General features: G+C 45.4%; 1 protein-coding gene across 1 annotated transcript in view; it reads right to left on the reverse strand.

Moving 5' to 3' along the window:
• Positions 1-17,853, reverse strand: part of CCDC171 (coiled-coil domain containing 171) — a 2,807,212-nt gene that overhangs the window by 2,712,302 nt on the left and 77,057 nt on the right. The window lies entirely within an intron of this gene.

The raw sequence follows: 17,853 nt of genomic DNA on the forward strand, positions 1-17,853 counted from the left end.
ATGGCATGTTTCCGCACCCATAGCAATATGGCTGGCAGTGTCTAACAGACACCGCCACGGACACTGCCACCATAGTAAACTCTTTTCCACCCGGTCAACAAGTCGGTCTTTCAGTCCACCGCGGTGCCCCCCACCATAGTAATATGGCGGGGGGAAATGGGTGTCGGGCGGGGACGGATCTCGGGCGGATCGCCACAGCCATGTGGGCGGTGGTGATCCGCCCGAGATCCTAATGGACCCCTAGGTAACAATGCTGGTAAGCTTTTATATTGGCAGGTTAACAGAGCCCTAGAGCTTAAACTAGTGCCCAGCCTCACTATCCCTACAGTGCAAGCTTTTACGGAAACTCAGCAAATTGCATATGAGTTTGCTTACTACTGCAACTCCTTATGCACCGCTAAACCCCTCTTTTGCACGAGCAAAATTATCCGATTGTGGAGTATCTGTTGCTAAACAGACTTTCTGATGCAGCCTGCCATAAGCTTGATGCCCCTCTGAGGATAGAAGAGATATTGCAGTTGCTTAATAAGCTCCCTCCAAAGAAGACTCCAGGTTTCCAAAGGCTACGCACTTTAGGTTTTCAAAAGGTAGGCATCACATTTAGCTCCTCCACTCTTGGCCATGTATGAAGAGGCTTACAATCTCAGAATTATACCCTGTGACAGTCAAGATAAGATAATATCTGTGTTCTTGAAACCAGGAACAACCCCCTCAGAACGAATGTGGTTTGTATTGGCCTACCTCTTTAAATAATCTTGAGACTAAAATATTGGCCAAAGTCCTTCTGAACATGATAGGAGTTGTATACCTGGGAGCCTTTAGGGTGGTCTTTCCCCAAATGTTTGCATATTCACCTCCTGTTGTAAAAATTTGCTTTTGTTGACTTTAGGACTGTTTACCACTGCTAACCAGCACTCAAGTGCTTGTGCTCATTGATTAAAACATGGTAAGATTGGCCTACACCTAATTGACACGTTTAAAGTACTTATGCATTCCTAGTAAAGTGGTACAACATGTACCCAGGACCTGATAAATAAATGCTACAAGTGGGCCTGCTACACTTATTGGGCCACTCACTTAAGTCGGCCTTTATATTATGTCTCAGGCCTGGCATTACAGCCATTTACACTTTCAAATTTTTAATTCAACCTGGCAAAATGCACCTTTTGCCAGGTCAAATCCTTCCTTTTTAATACATATAAGTCACTCCTAAGGTAGACCCTAAACTGCCCATAGTGTATTTAAAAAGTAGTACATGTACTTTTAAGTTTTACATTTTCTGGTAGTGAAAAACTCTTAAACATGTGGTTTTAAGTACTGTGAGGCCTACCTCTTCCATAGGATAACATTGGGTTACCCTATTAAAATAAATAAGCAATAACTCTTGATTGGGAGCAGGTAGAAATATCATGTTCACACTCAAACAAATTGTAATATAAGACCCTCTTTAATGGTAAAGCCGGATTTTAAGTCTCAATTCTGACAAAGCCACTTTTAGAAAATTGGCATTTTCTTGTCTAAGCCATTTGGTCCATGCAGCCTGTGTCCTGGGTCACATGACTAGGTGTGGTTGGCAGTTGGCTTTTGTATATTCCGAACTGACAACACATGGGTATCCCCGGCCTACATACAGAGCTTTCTGTTTTTTAACTGAGTACTCTGTCCAATGTCACAGAAAAGGAGGAGACTAATTTTCTTACATTTTATGTTTTTGTAAGTTTAGTGTATTCTTGCCAGACAATGAGTTAAAAGGGGACTAGGTGCTGGTGGATGGGCAATCCTGCCAGAGAGTGAAGGATAGAGCTGTTCTCTACCACACTTACGAATCAAAAGGGCTGCCTCATCACACTCACAAATAACTCGATCTCAGTCCATTGTCCCTAGACCCCTTGAAGCCTCTGCATGGGAGTAAGGAAATTCCAGAAACAGATGTGGGAGGAAGGCTAGAAGATTTTTCACTTCAAAAGCTGGCACCAGGTATAAATGTTGGACAGACCAACTCTTCAGTACACTCCTGAACCTTTGGAAGTATTCAGAAGGACTGCCCTGCTGTTAGAGGTCTGCCTTGTTTCACAGAGGACTGCGCTACTGCTATCAGTAGACTGCTGTGCTGCTTGAGGCTTGCCTTTTCCTACAGAAGAATATGTGATATTACAACGCGATCAAAATGATCGGGGTATGTAACATCGCAGTTTTTACAACCCAAGTCGTTACAACGACATGCGCTGGACGGTTCTGGACTTAGGAGTAGTAAGATTTACTATTCCAACACCAGTCTACGTACAGTACGGAAAGAATTGGAATAGTAAATCTTACTATTCCTTAGGTTATAGTGCCCTCCAGTGCAAGTTGATGTAACGCTTGCGTTGTAATGGCAGCGTTCTAAATGCATCGCGGTGTAGTCACCGTGATGTAAAGGATGTTTCCCCTACAGAAGGGGCTCTGGTGCTTGAGGCCTGTCTTGCTGCTTGAAGGAGAGAGAACCATCTCCTTGTTCCCAGGAAGACCAGTGTAAATCCAAGGGTCAGTTGACTAATCTCCTGTTCTGAGTTACGAGTACAAGGAAGAAGCTCCAGAGGCATTCCTGCTACTAGCCAGCTGATCTGTTGCAACTGGACCGACCTGGCCCTGAAATGGACTTGGCTGAGCCCTGCTGGCCTCTGCCAACCTGAGTCCCTGATCCCCAACAGGTGCGTCCCCAGGTCATGGACCCTTGGTTGGTATCAGAGTACACTCCTCTGAAAGAAAGAGAGAAATCCTAAAGTTTTGGGCTCTACACTACCACATGCCGGTGTGTTCGCGCCAAGACTCTACCACCCATGACGATTGCCAATGCAATGTTCCAGTGAATCCTCCTCTTTACGCTACAGTGACCGGCAGCGATAAATAACAATGCAAGATCTGCATTTTACACTAGAGCAGCAACAGCCTGCGGTAACTGCCAACTCAAAGCTCTAGCAACGACTGGCGGTGATGCCCAACCGGTTATTACAATTGGCAATCACCGGGTTTTTGTGGGCTGGAAAGCACCCATGAATTTAATTTCAGAAGTGCATGGCATCCACTTACGATGGAGGGTTAGGGAGAGTCGCATTAATTTATAATATTGGGCCAGCCACATTATACCTAATAATGATTGGATTCATGCAGATCATGGTGAGACATCTATTTCTCCAAACTAGTATGTTCAGAAATATATGGTATACTTAACCTATTCAATGGTTAGTTAAACAAAAGTTACTTTCCCCTCTACCATGACGTTGTTGTGGTTTTGGCACCAAAAGCTTTGCTGGATTAAGTGGGAGAGAGTCCTGACTGCGGGGACGCTGCTATGGTATGGTAATCAGCTCTAACACATCGCGGGTCTATAGGGTTCCTCCTTCTAGGACCATATAGGCATATCTAAATTAAGTGGCATCTGGTCTGGAGATAACAATCCAGTGCCTAATTTGAGCCAGTGGTTTCCTGTGCTTGGCACCGGCACTTAATTGTCAACATCGGTGTTCAAAACAGTCTGCCACATGGTGGCGCTGTCTGTCTAATTTACAGATGAGTACAAAAACAGTTGTATATTGATCCACTATATCTTAAAATTGGCTAATACCTTCCGCCAACCATTCATATAGCGTTGGGGTCCTGAAATAGTCTGAATTGTGACACTTGTAGGAATGTAATACTTTGTAGTTGTGTTGGTACTGCCATTGGCAGCGCTGGCAAGAGCTATGGATAGTGCAAGTTGCAGTGGGCTCCTATTGAGGGCCCTGGCACTTATTTTTATTTTACAAATTAAGCACTGCCACAGTCAAACATTTGCACACTTAGAGGAGACATGCGACAAGCATAAATCACAATTTGTCTCAAAAAGAGAGAGAGGGACCCAAACACCAAAGGAGAAGGGTACCAGATTAGACTTAGTCGTAAAAAAAAACTTTGGGAAAACATACATACAGAAATACCACGCTTTCAGTGGAAAACCCTCCTTGTCACAAATATGTAAACAATAAATTTAGGAACCACGAGATCAAACAATCAAATAAACAGTACACATTTATTGAATAAAGGTATATACGACACAATATACAGATTTCATATTAAAAACAGATGTCAAAATTCACAATCACTTTAAAAATTGTTTTATGCTAACTCTTAAAAAATACCGAAAGAATATATAGTATACTATTTAAAACACCCCACACATATCTTGCTGAAACAACAGTGTATATTTGGGAGAACACGTAGGAAAATGATTCCTTATCATAGAAGAGACCACTAAATCTTGTATGGATCAAAATACAATTTTTCCTGAGTTATGAGAGATTTCTTTATCATATTACATCATGTTACATCCTCAATAACACATGTCCACATAGATTTGTAGTGAGTCTTCCTTATCAAAGCATCGACGCGTTTCGGTGGGTACTATAATACGACCATCACCTTCTTCAGGACACACATAGAATAACTCCCAGTTAAACACAATTTCCGTACAAAAGTAGGCACACTATGTAATGCTTCTACTCTGCAGTTTAAGTAGCCACTGCCACAGTACTAGAGGATGCACTGAGATATGCCGCAGCAGCTAACACTAACAGGACCGGAAGGGGGAATGAAATAGATGTAACCACAGGGCAGCAGTCAGGGACAATTAGTCTTGTTAGAAAAGGGGTAGAAGATAGGTGGTTGTTAGATAAGTTACTACCACTACACTTTCAATATGCTTCTTGCTGCATGCCTAGCACCTTCGTAAACTAATTTATCTATGTTGCAGGTAACAGTGAATAAGAGGTATGTCCACCAGTCAGGATACTTACCACAGAAAGTATCACCAGAAAATTGGAGTTACAACTTACAACACCATACTAAGTTATAGCAGGTAATGGGTGGAACCCACATGTAGCATTCTGAAAGGCAGATTTTGCTGCCTACGTGAAAGTGGCAGTGCCTCTGTGTATAACTTGTACTTGTCAAAATATAGCTGCATGTGCAATGATAACCATCAGATGGGGTCTTCAACTTCAACATATGTATGACGACTCAAGTGATGATGATGAGCCCCACCCATCATTGGCCACCACTTCCAGGCAAAGATGCTGTGAGAGGTGCTGATGATAGATAGAGCATGCAGGGTAGACCCTAGAAACAAATAGTTCTGAGGTCAGTCACATTAGCAAAGACTTGCTCATAACCAGAGCTAGTTTATTTATATTGAAAGATAACACAGTAATGCCTAGATGCATCAAACAGAATTGCATTCGCAAACTGTGCGAATCGCAATTTTCGGCCGTTTGCGAATGCAATTGACTAATTTGGAATGCATCATGCATTTTGCAATTTTAGGAATCGCAACCATGTTGTGATTTCTAAAATTGCGATTGCATTTAAGAAATCACAATTTGAGATTTCTTAAATGCAATGCATGATAATTTTTGAATTGCGAATTCGCAATTTGGAAGGGGTAAAATAGCATGAAATTGAACTTCATGCTAATTTACAGAAAACTATAAAATATGCACAAATTGCATTTTTGGAAGTTTAAATTTACACACACATATGCCCTTGGGGCATGTGTGTGTGTAAATTGCATTTACAGTTACATTTCAGGGGTGCAGGGAGGGGTTCTTTGGACCCCCCCTGCACCCTTGAAATTGCATTCACATTTTGCGAATCGCAATTTGAAATTCGCAAAATGTGATTGCCTTCCCATTCATTCCTATGGGCCTCTTGGCCCATAGGAATCAATGGGAAGGCTTTTCCTTAATTGCGATTCGCAAATTGTGAATCGCAATTAAGGAAAAAATACCGAATCGCAAAAATAAATGCGATTTGTTCATGCATTGCCGTTTATGATTTCTAAATTGCGATTCCTTAATTTTCGCAATGTAGGAATCGCAAACGGCAACAATGATGCAGCTACCCATAAATGTATTAACTGCACTCATTGTATACATTGGCTGTGCGTACTATTATATTACAGATATTTATGAAAACGAAAGAATACAACAACTCTGGTGCAACATTGCTTCAGTCTATCTTCTTTGTACTCTGCCCGCTCTTGGCCTCTCACTTGGGACCACTGTGCCAGTGGCAACAATGTCCCCAAGGTGACTTTTTGTGCCCTCTGCTGTTCTTCACACCACTAAACCATTAATAAAGCTGGAGCCTGCATCCCACAGCAGAGGAGATTCATATTTACAGATTTAGATATTGTTTAACACATATTGTGTGTTTTCTAATAGCAGCGCCTACAATTCAGTTACTGTGCAGTGATGATTGAAGACATTTTTTGTTCACTTTGTGAAATCCCTTGAAGAGAAGGGATGGCCGGCATCGGCTTCAAAATGGCGGGCGCACCGCCAGCCTATGAGTACTTCTATTGCCTTTACCGGGCGGCTGCTGCTTATGAGGGAAGCAGTTCACACCCCTCTGCTCAAGGTACACCTTGTTTTTTTTGGGGGGGGGGGGGAGTTTGGTCCGGTGCTTGTCACTTTCATCCACGGTGTTCGGCACTGCCTGTCCCTGCCTGACTCTAAAATGGTGGCGGTTAATTTCCACAATCCTGTCGCGTCTGTTCTTTTCTTGCCGCAATATGTGCTCTGTGTAAAGCAGTGCACCAACTTTCCTGCGCTCTGTGTTGGAGGGTACTGCTCTGTTATAAGTGTAACGTCGACTACTACAATCTGCAACTGCCCAGTGACTCATCTATGATCTGTGCTGGCAAACGCAACCGAGTGCAGACTGATCACAAGATGGCGACTTACACATGTGGTGTTCAGTTCTTACCTGTGTGTTAGTCCCTCGCAGATCTTGCTCCATCATGCTAGTGGGATCCAAACCAGCCAAATCAGCGATTCACACTACGTCTGTGTGTCTAATGGCCTCCTGTGGAATTAATGCCTTTGCAGTGGGGACGATCTGCAGACTTTGAAACTGTTCCATCCACCCCTCTTCTCACCACTCCTGACCTGGGGGCGAGTTGGAAGATGGGAAAGCCCTCAAAGGTGCAGTTGCTTCCACTCTGCACCCTGCTTCCTGATGGCTGTGGCCTACTGGTATCATTTTGTACCACGTCACGTTCCACCCACACTTACCACGTCTTGTTCCTGGAGAACCTATGGCTGCTTTGGCCTTCATTGGGTTCATGATCTTCTCCCTCAGCCTAATGATTCTGAACTATCTCTCCTGGATGATGACTGTGTTAAACACTGTTAGTTCTGAGTATCATCCTCTGCATGTTAAAAGAAAGTTATCCCTTGGGGTTATCCAATTATCACAATCATTCCTACACACTCCACTCTATGGTCCTGAATGGTACCATACAAGAGTACAATGGTTATCAATACAAACACACCTCAATCATAAAGGAACCTGGAATTACTATTTATCACAAAGTGTACATTTATTTAAATCAAGTATCAATTAAAAAACATTAAAAACAATCTGATTTGAATAATGAATTATTGTGATCATTGGATGAACCCAAGGGATAACTTTCTTTTAACATTTGGTGGTACCCTGTCCCTTGGATAGTTGGGCCATTCCCTTTTTTCTTATATATCCTCCTCTGCACCCAAGAACATCTGGATTGCTGATGTGCAGTATACTATAAACTTCTGTGAATTGTGAAAAATAATTCGAATTACAAACTGTGTGCTTCATGTCCTGGAGGGCAACGTTTCTGGAATGGCCTGTGTTAGGCTTTTACCTTAGAGATGGGGCAAACTCATGGCCACAGAGAGAAAACAGTCTTCCCCCAAACTGATGCTGTCTGTTCCCATTTAGTACTCCTTTTTTTCTTTGTCTACTTCCTTTGCTCCTATCCCCTCTCTCCTGAATCTCTCCCCTTGCCTGCTACACCGCCTAGCCCCCTGTCCTTTTGTGCCCTTTGACTAAGCACTCCTTCTCCCTTTGCTGGGGAGAGAGCCAATATTTATACTCTGGAGTCTCAGCGAACCCACCGAGCGAGTCCACAGCGCCAAGGGAGCCACTCACAGCTGAGGTATGGTATGGCACCCCTTGCCAAAGCACTCCCTCTCCCCTTTTTTGGGAAGGAACCAGTATTTAGGCCTTGGAGTCTCAGAGACCCTTCTGAGAGAGTCCACTGCGTATAGGGAGCCTCTCGCAACAGAGATGGGGAAATGATACCACTTACGCTGGGATCACAGCTTACTGGACTTTGGACGCAGCTTTGACTCGTCTACCGGTTTGTGTCCCTGTCACCCTCCCCCTCCTCTTTCCATGCTGTGTCTCTCACCCTTCCCTCCTCTTTCCCTCCTTCATTCTCTGTCTACTTCTCTTGCTCCTGCTCCTACTCCCCCTCCCCTGAATCTCTCCCCTTGCCAGCTTTTTCCCTTACGTATATGTCCTTTTTGTTTGTCTCAACCTTACATGTAACTATGTTGCCAGGCTCTAATAACTGTGTAACCTTTGTAACAATGTAACCTGCAACTGTGGTCTGATACTCATGTAAAGCGCTCTGCTACCTCCGGGTCTAGCCAGCACTATATACAACCTTTAAAATAAATAAAAAATAAAATAAATAAGAGCTGTCTAAGTAACATAAATTGAGGTTTGGTGTTCCTTAAGAGCATGTATCATCTGTATCATCTGCCCCCAGACACATCCCCATTTTACTGCTCCACCTCCATCTGGAAGCACACACTGCATCCAGTGGCTGTGGTACTGGGTAGTTGTTCACAGCTCTCCCAAAAGTTTGGGGACAGTACCAGAGTAGAGTGTACAACCACAGGATGTCACAGAGTCCTCCAGCACAGCGCAGCGCCTGGCTAACACATTACTGTCACACTAAGACCCACATTACAAGTGCAGGGCTAAATTATGATCCCTGTGCAAACGTTTGCACAGGGACCAGAATTATGAATTGCTTGATAACTATCACACCCTCACAGTTTCACCGATAGAGGTAGGTTCCGGCATGCCAAATGTGCAGAATTTAATGTGGGGAAAAATATCTGTTAAAAAGGCCAAATATGCAGAGTAGTAAATGCCTCACCCTATTCTGCATAAATTGTAATAAGGGCTTACATGTTAATCCTTCAAAGCCATTTGTTACACTCATGTTCAACTCATCCACCATCCAACTCAAAACTGTGATGGGTCGCGGCTGTTTTTTACTCCTCTTGCTGCGTTGCCCTCCCCGGGACCCTACAGTTTGTTGCTGAAGGTGTAACATCACTTTCATCAGATGCCATTAGTGTTTGCCCTCTCCTGTTGGCACTGGCTTGCCCTTGCATTGGTTGCTGTGTTTACCAACACCCAGTTCACAGCTTCTTTCTGCGGACAGAGAAGTTGTAGCTGACTACTGCTTTGGATGACACAAGTGTTGGTGATGTTGGTCCCTGGACAGGCTGAGGAACACGTAAGGATGTGTTTCACCTTTTCTTCTAGCATGCCTACTGGCCCATGTTATTGGGTTGTCATCCTTTATCTACCTGGTGTACATGGGTCCCTTCTTGGACTTTTCAGGTTTGTAGATTATGAGTGGCATTTACTATGCATTCAATCAATCAATCAATCAAGCATTTATATAGCGCACTACTCACCCGGAGGGTCTCAAGGCGCTGGGGGGAGGGGGTCCGCTACTGCTCGAACAGCCAGGTCTTGAGCTGCTTCCTGAAGGCGAGGTGGTCTTGGGTCAGGCGGAGGTGGGTCGGAAGGGAGTTCCAAGTTTTGGCTGCCAGGTAGGAGAAGGACCTTCCTCCTGTGGTGGCTCTTCGGATGCGGGGGACGGCGGCGAGGGCGTGGCTGGTCGATCGAAGCTGGCGTTTGGGAGCGTAGAAGTTGAGGCGGCTGTTGAGGTATCCTGGGCCTTGGTTGTGTAGGGCTTTGTGTGCGTGGGTGAGGAGCCGGAAGGTGATTCTCTTGTTGACCGGGAGCCAGTGCAGGTCTCTCAGGTGTCCGGAGATGTGGCTGCGGCGGGGGATGTCCAGGATGAGTCGTGCTGAGGTGTTCTGGACCCGCTGGAGTCTCTTCTGGAGTTTGGCGGTGATTCCGATGTAGAGGGAGTTGCCGTAGTCCAGACGGCTGGTGACGAGGGCCTGGGTGACCGTTTTCCTGGTCCCGTGGGGATCCATCGGAAGATCTTACGTAGCATGCGTAGGATGTTGAAGCACGACGAGGAGACGGCGTTGACTTGTCTGGTCATGGAGAGGGAGGAGTCCAGGATGAAGCCCAGGTTGCGTGCGTGGTCTGTGGGTTTGGGTGCGCTGCCCAGGGCGGGGGCCCACCAGGAGTCGTCCCAGGCGGAGGGAGATGATCCCAGGATGAGGACTTCCGTCTTGTCCGAGTTCAGTTTCAGGCGGCTGTTCGACATCCATTTGGCTACGTCTGTCATCCCTTCGTGCAGGTTGGCTCTGGCGGTGGCGGGGTCGTTGGTGAGGGAGAGGATCAGCTGGGTGTTGTCGGCGTAGGAGATGATGTTGAGGTTGTGCTGGCGTGCGATGGCTGCGAGGGGGCTCATGTAGACGTTGAAGAGTGTTGGGCTGAGCGAGGAGCCTTGAGGAACGCCGCAGATGACTTCGGTGGCCTCCGATCTGAACGGGGGGAGGCGGACTCTCTGTGTCCTTCCGGCGAGGAAGGAGATGATCCACTCCAGTGCCTTCTCCTGGATTCCGACGTTGCTCAGGCGCTGTACTAGGGTACGGTGGCAGACAGTGTCGAAGGCCGCGGAGAGGTCCAGGAGGATGAGGGCCGCTGTTTCTCCGTTGTCGAGCAGGGCTCGGATGTCATCGGTCGCTGCGATCAGGGCGGTCTCGGTGCTGTGGTTGGCCCGGAAGCCAGACTGCGAGAGGTCGAGGGAATCGTTCGTCTCGAGGAAGGCGGCCAGTTGCTTGTTGACGGTCTTCTCGATGACTTTTGCCGGAAATGGGAGCAGCGAGATGGGGCGGTAGTTCTTGAGGTCGGTGGGGTCGGCTGATGGTTTCTTGAGTAGAGCGCTGAGTTCGGCGTGCTTCCAGCTCTCCGGGAAGGTGGCGGTGTCGAAGGAGGTGTTGTGATGTCCCGCAGGTGGGGTGCGATGACAGCGTCGGCCTTGTTGTAGACGTGGTGAGGGCAGGGGTCTGTCGGAGATCCGGAGTGGATGGAATTCATCGTGCGGACGGTGTCTTCAGTGCAGATCGGGGTCCAGGCGCGGAGGGTGGTTGTGGGGGGCGGTGGTTTGGTTGTGGCTTGCGTTGGTTGAGTGCTGAAGCTGTTGTGTATGTCCGCGATCTTGTTGTGGAAGTAGGAGGCGAGGGAGTTGCAGAGGTCCTGCGAAGGGGTGATGTCGTTGTTTCCGGCGTTGGGGTTGGAGAGCTCTTTCACGATGTTGAAGAGTTCCTTGCTGTTGTGTGCGTTGTTGTCCAGTCGTTCCTTGAATGCGGTTTTCTTGGTGGCGTGGATCAGTTGGTGGTGTTTTCGGGTAGCGAGCTTGAGGGCAGTCATGTTGTCCGGTGTTGGGTCTCTGCGCCAGGTTTTCTCGAGTGCTCTGCAGTTCTTCTTGGAGCTCTTGAGTTCGTCGTTAAACCATGGGGCTTTCTTGCTGCTGGGTCTGCTCGGCGGGGTCTTCAGGGGGGCGAGGTCGTCTGCGCAGTCGCTGATCCATTTCGTGAGGTTGGTGGCTGGTTGGCTGGGGTTTGTTGTGCTGGTGGGAGGGTTCTTGCTCAGGGAAGTAGCGAGCTGGTCTGCAGTGATCTTGTTCCAGCTTCTGCGGGGAACCTGTTGCTGGTGGTGGTGGAACGTGGTCCTTCTGAATCTGAAGTGGATGCAGCTGTGGTCCGTCCAGTGGAGTCCCGTGGCGTGGCTGAAGGCGATGTCCTTGCTGGAAGAGAAGACCGGGTCGAGTGTGTGTCCGGCGTAGTGGGTGGGGGTGTTGACCAGTTGCTTGAGTCCGAGGTTGGTGAGGTTGTCCAGCAGGGTGGAGGTGTTGTTGTCGTTGTTGTTCTCCAGGTGGAAGTTGAGGTCCCCGAGGAGGATGTAGTCGGCGGAGAGGAGGGCGTGTGGGCTGATGAAGTCGGCGATGTCGTTGCTGAATTTTGTGCGTGGTCCCGGGGGTCTGTAGATGAGGGTGGTCTTGGGGTTGACGTGGATCTGGAAGTGCAGGTGTTCGGCGGGTGCGAGTGCGAGGGTATGCTATTCAGTAGCACATGCATTGGAACATCAATACGTAGGTGGGCAGGGTGAATATTTCATGGACTACGTATACCCTAGTGTACTGTGCGTGACTGACATGGCATGACTTGGTGCATGGTTGTTGTGGGGCTTTGTGGGAGGTACTTCATTCATAAGTGAATTTTCATGTGAGGTGTAGTCTATCATGCCCCACTATCTACCTCACTGTAGGCCATATGCAGGAAGCCTAATTGTGAAAGCAACTGCTGAAATTCACAGAATTTCAGCATTTGTGATCGCAATTTGGGCAGTGTGCTATGTAGCACACAAAAACCCACATGCAAAATAAGGAATCGCAAAATTTGCGATTCCCTATTTTGTATTTGCATTTAAGGAATCACAAATTGCAATTCCTTAAATGCAATGTAGGAAGCACCCAAGTTGTGCGAATTTTGGCTTGAGGTTGGTGATAATTTGAGATTTCTTTGGAAAATGCATTTTTTTTGCATTTTTCAAAATGCCATGTGGCACACATAAATGCCCTTAGCGCATGTATGTGCGCCACATGTGCACACATGTTTATTTCCTGTTGACACCCTTGCACCCTTGAAATTGCATTCTCAATTTGCGATTCTCTAATTGAGAATCGCAAATTGAGAATGTCTTCCCATTCATTCCTATGGGCCTTCTAGCCCATAGGAATGAATGAGAAGGTATTCCTTAATTGCGAATTTCAATTTGCGATTCGCAAATAAAGAATAGGTGGGATTCGCAAAAAATGTTGCTAATCCTACCTACATTGCGTTTTGCGATTCTCTAATTGCGATTCTCTAAAAATTGCAATTTGAGAATCGCAAAAACACAAATTACCTACATATGGCCCCGTATGTGTTAGACTGTTACAAGTTTAGCACAGCGGGTGCAAGAGAAAATATATCTACATTACTCATTCCAGTTATCTCCTTAGCCTCGAAGGTACTCTTGAGTTCCTGCATGGAGGCGTTTTGGGTACTCCACCTATTGCAGCATCCTCCTGCCTGTCTTTTCTTTGCAGGTGATCAGAGATCATGCCTCTTTTGAATTCTGTCAAAAGTTCATTGTGCGGGTTATAACTCCAAATTACTTTATTCTCTGGCAGATTGAATGCCATATCTGCTTTTTGGTAGCCTCAGAGTTTAAGACAAACAACTTCACATTCTAAGTGACACTCCACCTGCTCTTTGTTGCCGAGTTTCCTTCATCCCTTGTCTTCTTGCTTGCCACAATGGAATTGATGTGGGGGTCATTACGTGGCAGGATTCGAATCACTAGTTGCAATGTCTTATTTTACAAATTCAAATCCTATTAGTTCACACGTTCATTGTTTCAAATTCTGACTTGCTACATTTTTCATTTCTACATCAGAGGCAGTGTATCTGTGTCAGAGTCCACGTCTATGTAGTAATGCTTAGAACATTTATGGACTGATCTCCAGTTGGCAGCTCTGTGACTTTCTGGACTTGCGACTTTCCTAAGAGCAGCAGTTACTGCTTTTCTACTGATGGAGAGATCCCTTGGTTTACCTAGCAAGGTCTGTTGTTGATTTGGAGGTAGGTGGTATTGCAGGAAACTAGAAACAGCCACCCCTGCAGCAGTAGCTTCTTGGCCCTGCATAGTTTCTTGTTTTTCTCTAAATAATACTCTAGGGACCTGTAAATATTTAAGGCTTTCCACTGACATTGAAGAGTTCGGAAAGAAAGATGCTAATGAGATTGTTCAGTTAATTGTAAGCATAAAAGGTCGTCGGAAAGAAAAGAAGTGTAAGTCCAAAGCATAAACTTATTGGAATCGAATACTGGTTAACTGGTGCAAAAAGGCTGATGCTCATCATTCTTCTAGCTGGAGATTTAGGATATTACAGAAAAGATTATGTAGGTCTGCCTTGTGCACTTTCTCAAAATGGGACCCATTATAGGCATCCCAAAAAGAAGATATGTTCTAAACTAGGGAAAACCGTTCTAGGATTTTCTAAACAGTAAATCTTTAATCACAGGAAGATGCCTGTGAAGAATATTTCTTATAAACAGTAATATTAGCCAAATGTGTCTTGCCTAAATAGAGGAGATCTCTGAGCCTGATTTTGCGAATAATGAAGGCAAGCAAGAAGGACTTAAAGCACCAAGCCGTTTTGTAGTTGTAAAACCTGTGATTCACAAAATCCCACGGTTTGTGACCGCAAAATGCCTTTTTGGTTTGTATTAAACAATCTTGCAAGTTGGATAAGCATTTCCAACTTGCAAAATAAATGTACTGACTCATACTTAATCTCAATTAGGGAAAAGATTGAAAGGGGAACCCCTTCTGCTTACCTTTTGGTATAGTATCAATCCATTGTTTGTGGCAACAGCTGCGGTTGCAAACCGTTGAATAGTTACCGGCTCCTCAAAGGTGGTGGTAACTGATCCACTAAGGGGAAGCTGGCTCCTTTGGACAGCTTTCCTTTAAGGAACCATGGCAGGCAAGCTTACGGGGAGGAGGCAGTGGTCCAGGGGACCACTAAATGTTCCCACAAGTGTTTATGCAAACAGTATTTGTTTTTAAAGCAACATTGACACCTTGAGGGAACAGGGGCTGCTTTACAAAATGATGTTTGGGAAGGCAAAAACAAGGATGATGGTCTGCTATTCTTTGCAGGCCATCATCTATTATTTTCAACCAATCAACGGGGGTTGTGAATAAAATATTCAGTTGGCAGGTCATTCTGTAACTCTGTGATAGACTTATTTGTGATGAAACCTAATAGTATATAATGCGCATTGCTAATTAAAGAATTGTTGCAAAAATTCAGTGCACAATTTGCAATCACTTTGGGGCAAATTACGAGTCTAGAGTTCCAAGAACCACCAGACTCATGGTGGCATAGCTGTGGCAGTCCAGCTACCACTGCACCGGTGGTCTGACCGCCCCATTACGAGTTTGGCAGTCGGACCACCCTGGGACCGCTGACGCTTCCAGGGAACCATAATTCCCTGGAAGTGGTGCGTCGGTCAGAGGCTGCAATATGCATGACAGAACCGCTGTGATCCCACCAAGCATATTACGAGTTTCATATCCGCCAGGGTTTTTATGGCGGCTCCAACACCATGAAAACCCTGGCAGAGAGAGGAAACAAAGGGGCCCTACTGGGACCTCTTGTGCCTCTACGCACAGTGTATGCACACAGAGGGGCACAACATGTGTCCTGCGTGTGTATGCACACAAGTTCCTACATGGCATGGACTTTTCAGTCCATACCGTGCAAGGAACATTGTGAGGAGTTCCCATTGTGGTGCCTTTTTCAAAGGCACTACAGAGGGAACTGCCACGCTGCCACCCGCCAGTCTACAAAAAACGTGTAATCTGGCAGGCAGGTGGCAGCAACTCTTGGCCCCAGCACCGCCAAAAGTCAGAATGGAGCCATTTGTGTGAACTGTATTTTATTAGATAAGACCTTACCTTTCTTCTTTGCAACTTTTCAGATCCACCTGCTTCTCCAGGCATCTCTTCCACTTAATTGAACAAGATCATCATTTGAAAAGGTACTTCACTCATGTTAAAATGGTTCACTCTGTCCTCTGGACGATTTATGTGATCAGACTGCAAATATTAAGGAAAAAAAGAGTTCAAGTTCAGCCTTAGAATGCTGAGCTCCTGCCCTTTACCCGACTGGCTAATGAAAGATTTCAGCCTGCACAGAAGTTTTTACTGAGGCTAAATTGATAGTTGGAGGACATCTGGGTTCCACCAAAAACCAGGCCAAACAGGAGCTATTACTGTCATCTTTGCTGTGCACTACCTTAAACCCGCTGATCACTTTTGGGCTCTGTTGTTATGACTCTTGTCACAGGGGAAGAGGTGAAATCGGGAGATTTCAGCAGTAGAGAAGAGCACGATGGAGACTGTGGTCATTGTGAAGGTAGCAGTTCACACATCAAAGGCTACAGGAAACATTGAAACCATATAGAGAGTTGAAGCCTCTGGCGCGTAAGGTCTACATGTGTAGTGCAGGTCACTTTGGTGGGGCCCTGGCTTATTTTTCACACAGTGGAGTGGGTGTTGTGAACCATTTTAGGACTCTATTGTAAATTTCCCGATTCATGCCCTTATATAGGTATAAATCACTATGTCCTTATATAGGCATAAGAATCATAACCATATTTAGTCATAGCTCAGTCCGTCCAAATACGGCAGGGCATATTTTCACTAGTTCCAAAAATCTACAATGATTTCTTGGAAAACTCGGCTTCAGCAGCTAGGGATTTTCCCTTGCTCGAGAAATGACATGTCCAAGAACTCAAGGAGTTTTTAAACAACTGAGAGTCTTTAATGACGTTATTATGTCCACCTTTACGTCAAACCCGGTAACTTCAAGGTATAAATATGCCCACACTTGCCTTAGCAAACACACGGTGGTTTGGAGCAGTTCGACTATCTACTTGCCCAACGCACCCTGCTACTGCAAGTGCCGAAGGAAGCCGACCCTCCAGCAGACGCACTGAGAAAGACGCTGTCTTTTCGCCTGTCGAGAAATCCAGCTCCAGTCTTTCCAAGCTACCCTTGCTCATTGTTGGGAAATCGAGTCCTGAGCCTGACCTTCGTCATTCCAAACTAGGGTACGGAGCTGATTAGACCCTAAGAGAAATCTTGGACAGATTCTTGGCAAAAGAATACTACATTTATGCTACACCTCACTTACTTTTTCCCTCATACCAAGCTTAGGTTAGGTACGTCAGGGTAGGCGTATTTTAGAAGCACCAGTTGAGTACTTTTAGCCTCTGTTATTTATGTATGTATTTATCTATGGTTTAGGAACCATACAATGCTCTTACAGTATTATTTTATTCTACTCTTTATACAGTATGCATTATATTTCACAACCAGTTTTACAATTGTAGCAGTTTATTTCTTATGCTTGAGAAAGAAGACTGTTCAATAAATACTTTTATTGAAAACGCCCGTCTCTCTATTTCTTTGCACCTCTGGTGAAACTAAGCATGCACGATTGACTGAGTAAAATAGCTATCTATTGTTTCCACGACTCTGATGATCAGTTTTATCTTGGCGAAACAAAGTTGTCATGTTTATGCGGTTGTCAGAAACGAATCCCTTCTTGTGAATTCGACAAAGTTTCTAGTGACCTCTGATCTAGCTGGCATTCACAATTAAGTCTAATATATCCGATAGAGACCTCAGTCCTACGTCTAACCTATAGGATATATTATTCCAATGCGCAGAGCCTATTGGGAATATAGGAACTACACTACATGGCGCCCAACGTTTGGTAAGGCACTAATTTAACGCTAGATACTAGAGTAACTCAGTTGTGCTTTTCACAGAGACCACTTTTTCCCATAAATACTCCAATAGACTTCTGGAGTGGGTTAAAGCATAAAATATCCCCCATAAACTGAGTAGGACGAAAAATCCTATCTATTAGTTTTGGTTTTGTTCAACGTTGAAGGATACAGTGTTCCAAAATATTGTGCACCTTATCTTTATTTCCTTGAAACTTGCTCTGCAAAGTTTCAGTCAACAAAATGACTGAAAACGAAGCGGTGGAGCTGCAGCAGCAGCTCGACCAGGTTTTGACACAACAGGGTTCAATGAAGAGGACGTGGATGCTATTAAACATCTCGGAAAATGTGCGGAAAGCCATAGCTATAAAGCTTATCGAAAATGGCCTATCACCAAGAGATGGTAGAGTCATATTTGTCATAGAGGCACATGAAT

This window comes from Lissotriton helveticus, chromosome 2_1 (genome assembly GCF_964261635.1).
Source record: "Lissotriton helveticus chromosome 2_1, aLisHel1.1, whole genome shotgun sequence".
Taxonomy (NCBI): domain Eukaryota; kingdom Metazoa; phylum Chordata; class Amphibia; order Caudata; family Salamandridae; genus Lissotriton; species Lissotriton helveticus.